The sequence below is a fragment of the Chrysochloris asiatica genome, unplaced genomic scaffold (genome assembly GCF_000296735.1).
Source record: "Chrysochloris asiatica unplaced genomic scaffold, ChrAsi1.0 scaffold00048, whole genome shotgun sequence".
Classification (NCBI taxonomy): domain Eukaryota; kingdom Metazoa; phylum Chordata; class Mammalia; order Afrosoricida; family Chrysochloridae; genus Chrysochloris; species Chrysochloris asiatica.
Window position 1 is genome coordinate 9,165,362 of NW_006408566.1, and position 6,000 is coordinate 9,171,361.

Below are 6,000 nucleotides of genomic sequence, written 5' to 3' on the forward strand. Positions count from 1 at the left end.
AGATTTTTAAAAAAGAAGTTACAATTAAAACATTTTTTGTGGGCCCTAAAAGTGTTGTCTTGTTGTTAAGTGCCTTCGAGTCAGTTCTGACTCATACCTACCCTGTATAGGGTTTCTGAGGAGCAGCTGGTAGGTTTGACCAGCCAACCTTTCAGTTCAAACTGATCTTGTGGTCCAGTGCAATATCCTACAGTGCTACACCAGGACTCCAAAGTTATTATACGGGGATGGTAATAGTTCAGTGGTAGAATTCCCACCTTCCATTTGGGAGACCTGGGTTTAATTCTCTGCCAATGCACCCATCTGTCAGTGCAGCCTTTCATGTTGCTATGAGGATACCAAACAGCTTTCAGCAGAGCATCCTGACTAAGATAGACTAAAAAAGATGCCAGGTAATCTCTTTCCAAAAATCAGCCAATCAAGATCCTACAGATCACAATTGTCTAACCGAACCATGAGCCTGGTGTTGGACCAGGCAGCATCTTATTGCATGGTACATGGGGTCGGGGGCAAACCTAATGGCAGCTAACAAAAACAAAAGTACCATGGTCCCTAGCCACTGTGCTGAATGAAGTAGTGGGCCCTGTTTCATCTTCCACTCCCCACAAATCCTCAGTGACCTCCCATTGCCAAGAGAATATAGTCTAATCTCCCCCACATAGCATTTAAGGTGCACCCTGACCTAAGATCAGTCTTTCTCGTCAGCCCCAGAAATTCTCATTGGGCTACAGCTTCCACACCTATATGTGGTTCTCTCGATATACCCTATACTCCCATGCTGTTGCCCTCAGACCAAAACACTTCTCCTGTCCTGTGCCAACTGATTTCTAAATCAAATATCTCCTCCCACTGTGGCCTTCCTCAATCTTCCAGATTAAGATTATAGTTCCTTCTCCATTCACATAGTACTTTATATGTCTCTTGAATACACCACTTATTCACCCTGCCTTTTGCCAAATACCTTCAATTTTTACATGCAGTTCTTTCACACTATAGCATTTCCAAAATCAGGAAGTGGTCTATAAACTGTACCAAACCAATTTGTAAGCCACCGACCAGGTAGAGAGCACTAGACCAAAAGGTGCCAACAATAATTTTCTGCACATGCAAACTCAACATTACACAAAAGACATTAGGCTTGTATGACTGCTTCTTATGGGGTTTTATTTACATTGCTAATGCTACACACAGTTGAATTTTAATGCAAATTTTCTATCCCCAATACATTTAAAATTATGCTGAAATACATTTTTGAAATTAAAGCATATTTTGGACTTATATAGTATGTGACACAGTAGGCAATGCAATTAATGGTAGAGGAAATCACCAACTCTCTTGCCACATGTCATGAATTTCCTAATTCCTTGGACCGTGAAAGACTTATTCCTCAACTATGGAGGGGCGCTGTCAAAAGCTGCAAGGTAACATTCAAGAGAAGTTGTTTAATATACAGTAATTTTATTTTTGTGAGTTATGAGATTTATTAACAAGAAAAATGTACAATTAAATCCAGGAATCTTAAATACATCTCAAATTTATAGGTTATTTCCAAAAGGAGTTCAAGATGGCAAGCACCAACATAAAGCCCATAAGTTACTATAAAGCTTACACACAACTTCAGATGGTCAAAAGTGACACCAAGAGCTTCTCATATGCAACATGAAAAAGGTTAAAATTCAAGCTTCGTGATAATGAGGAAGGAATACGTAGATGAAAGGTAGCTTGGTACAGCGCTGTAGGAAAAGCACTGGACCACAAGGCTGGTTTGAACTATAAGGTTGGCGATTCAAACTCACCAGCCACTCCTTGAAAACCCTATACAGGGTTGCTATAAGTTGGAATGGACTCGACAGCACTTAATGACAACAACGTGTTTGTGTTTGTATATGTCTATGAGCATATGTGTTTAGAGCTTCCTTTTTTCTACTGACAAAAAAGGGTTACTTTGATGATGAATCACAAGTGTACAGCATTTTTTTTTTTTTTGGTGAAAAAAAGGCAGACTTTTGGTAAACTAATTACTTAGTCACATTTCTGCATTTGATAGAAAATTCTTGAAGGTCTGGGACTATGTATTAATGATCTTTCCTCTCTGGTGTCCTGTATATGACAAATATTGAATTGGTCAAACATTCTGCCAACAGTTTCATTTCTTTCAAGCCTGGCCTCATTTCTGTTAAATTCTAGCTTTGTGCTTATTTTTAGGTTTGGATGGGCATGTTTCATTATAAATGCCCTTTTTAAAAATTCAAAATTCATTCATGCTTTCAGTCATACAGCAGTATTTATCGGGCTCCTAATAAATGCCAAGCGTTGATGAGAATACAAAGGTGAACTAACACACAGCCTCACTCTGAACTTTACTTACAGTCTAGTGGGAGAGAAAGGCCAGACAACGTATCACAAGTCAACTTGATGAGTGTTAGTACATGGAAGTTTAGGCTTCTGTAGAAATATGAAGAATGATTATCTAATGCAGCCTAGAGTATTTAAGGAACATCAAAGTCAAGTCCTAAAAAATAAGTAGATTATCTGGAAAAGCAGAAATTTAGATGACTGTAGATGAGGGATTGCTGATGCCAGATGGATCTTGGCTAAATGCAGAGGATACCAGAAATATGCTTACCTGTGCTTTACTGACTATGCAAATGTTTTGACTATGTGGATCATGGCAAGCTATGGACAACACTGTGGAGAATGAGTGAATAATTGTGCTCATGAGGAAACTATATACAGAACAAGGGGCATACATTGGAGCAGAACAAAGGGACACTGAATGGTTTAAAATCTGGAAAGGTGTATGTCAGAGTTGTATTCTTTCAATCTGTATGCTGAGCAAATAGTGCAAGAAGCTAGTTTATATGAAGAAGAACAAGACTGTGGCAGGTTGGAGGAAGACTCATTAAAAACCTGCGATATGCAGATAATATAACCTGGCTTGCTGAAAGCAAATAGGACTTCAGATACTTACTAATGAAGATCATAGACCACAGCCTTTAGTATGGATTGCACCTCAATGTCAAGAAAACAAAAATCCTCACCACTGGACCAATAAATAACATACAGAGAAATGCAAAAAATGTTGAAGTTGTCAAAGACTTAATTTTGCTTGGATCCATTATCAACACTCATGAAAACAGTAGTCAATAAATCAAACAACGTATTGCATTAGGCAAGTCTGCTGCACAAGACCTCTGTAAAGTGTCCAAGAGCAAATAGGTCAGTTTGAAAACTAAGGTTCACATGATCCAAGCCATGGTATTTTCAATAGACTCACATACATGTGAAAGTTGAAGAGTATATAAGGAAGACCACAGAAGAATTGATGCATTTGAGTTATGATGTTGGAGAAGAATATTAAAGTTATTATGGACTGCCAGAACAATAAATAAATCTGTATTGGAAGAAGTATAGCCAGAATGCTCCTTAAGGGACCAGTCCCTTAAGGGAGAAGGATATTATGCTTGGTAAAGTGGAGGCTCAGTGAATAAAAGGAAGACCCCTAATGAGATGAATTGGCACAGTTGCAGCAGCAATGGGCTCAAGTGTAACAACGATTGTGAGGATGGCACAGGACTGAGCAGTGTTTTGTTCAACTGTTAATAAGATCAGTATGAGTCAGAACTTACTCGATGGCACCTAATAACAGCATAGGATGAGGATAGTGGTTGTTCCATGGTAGAATTCTCTTTTCATTTGGAGTCCCAAAATAGATTTCCTGCCCATACTCCTCAAGAAAAGCCACCATCCACCTGTCAATGGAGGGTTGAGTGTTGCTATGATTCTGAACAGGTTTCAGCAGAGCTTCTATGCTAAGCCTAGGAAGAAAAACCTGGAAATAAATCTCCAAAAATCAGTGAATATAAGCTCTAGAGATCACAGTGGTCTGATCCCATTGTGCATGGGATTACCAGGAGTCAAGGGCCAACTTGACGGCAGTTAAAAACAACAGCAAGAAACCTTATACTGGGTTTAAAAAATATAGCAAAATAGCTATGGGATAGGTTGATCAAAGGGAACAGTGTGTGCAAAAGTATAGAATCTGAGGATCATGGGAAGAGGACTTACAAGTAAGAAAATGGCAAGAATCTCTAGTGTGCTGGCCTGCAGAGCTACAACTAAAGGCTCTTGATTTCCAGTTAGGAATAACCTGGACTTTATCCTAAGAGTAGTGGGGACTCATTTCCATTGGCAAGATACCATTCCATAAATTTATAAAGTTGTTCCAATTACAAGGGTTTAATCAGCCGTATTCAATGCTGGTTTTGTTGTTTTCCTTCAGGAAAACAGGAAAGTATCTCCTATTATATATATAATCTCCTATTATATTACATATACAAAGTATTTCCTACACATATATATGTGCTGTATCAAAGTCAATAGGAGATAGTTTCCTGTTTCACAAGATTTGAAATGCAAAAACAAAACTGAATTGTTTCAATTCCCTCAGATACTACTTCTAGTTGCCTCAGAGAAATAAGTAAGTAGAAAAACTCACCACCAAATTCTTCACTTGTAAGCTTAGGTATAATTTTCTACAGCATTTTACTCGGTATAGGATGAGACTGTGTAACACCAGGTAACTTGCTTAACCTTCCTAAGCCTCATTATTCAACTGTAAGAAGAATGCAACTATGAGTATATATGAATAAGTCAAAAAGTAAAACTACAAAATAATTGAGACATTTATTAAACAAAAATATCAAAATATGAAGCTATTGTTTCTCAACATATCCTCTCCATCAAGGTCTATATACTTCTGAAAGTGGTGGGTCCATCTCTCCAAACCTTCCCGAGAGAATTCATGCTCTTAAGTTGATACCACATCAAAATGGCAGCTTTGACATCCTTGAATTATGTTCCTTTTAAATGCTCTTGGAGTTTGGGGAACAAACATAAGTTTGAAGAGGCAAGATCAGGCAGGTAAGGTAGACAGGGTAGGTTTCTCAAGGAAATTCTCAGAGGACAGCCCTTGGAAACATGAGGTCATTATCGTGATGGGAAAAAATTCACCAGTGCAACTTTCCTGGCCATTTTTTCACCAATGCTTTTCCATTTTCTTACAGCTTCCTCATAATAAGCCCACATGATCATCATGTATTCTTCAAGAAAATCTATTGAGACTATCCTCTGGAATCCCAAAACGCAATTGCCATAACAGTCTAAGCTGACCTCTCTGCCTTGAATTTAACTGGCCCAGCAGATCCCCTCAGAAGTGACTGTTTTGACTGGAAAAAGTTTTGAAGGCCCCGTAATGAGTCCAAGACAACATATTACTGAGAAAAGTTGTTTGCAGCCATTTACTAATCACAGAGACACATTTTAAATTCATTCTGTTTAGAATAAAGTTATGCATGTATGAACAGGAACCCCAGTGGCAATACTTTTTGACTTATGCTCTTTCACATAAGACTAAAATTTTAATAAAATATAAATTCAAAGTTGTAATATATATGTGTATCTATGCACAAGGGACCTTCAAAAATACTGTGAAAAAAGTCTACTATCTTTTAGTTCTTCTAATTTTAATACAGGATTCTTAGTTTGGCACTGTAGAATCAGCACTGGACTGTGAACCACAAGGTCAGCAATTCAAACTCACCAGCTGCTCCTTGGATACCTTATACAGGGTCACTGTGAGTCACAACTGACTCGACAGCACTTAACAACAATGGCAACAATTTTAATATATTTTCATTGTAAATATGTGTGTACTATACTATACATGTGAAGAGAGAAAATGGAGATGCTCAATATATTTAATCAGATGCTCAATATATTTAATCAGAACAAGGCTAGGGGTAGACTTGTCATATGCAAGTTTAAGCTGAAGCTGAAGAAAATTAAAACAAGTCCACAAAATCAAAGCACAATCTTAGTATGTAGTTGTTAAGTGCTGTCACATCAGTTCCAACTCACAGCAATTCTGTACGGTTGATGAGGAGCAGCTGATAGGCTTGAAGTACCGACCTTAGGGTTAGCAGCCCAGTGTTTATCCTA

The 6,000-nt window shown here is 38.0% G+C and overlaps 1 protein-coding gene across 3 annotated transcripts in view; it reads right to left on the reverse strand.

Annotated features, from left to right (window-relative positions):
- DNAJC6 (DnaJ (Hsp40) homolog, subfamily C, member 6) overlaps positions 1-6,000 on the reverse strand; it is a 231,906-nt gene that overhangs the window by 109,621 nt on the left and 116,285 nt on the right. The window lies entirely within an intron of this gene.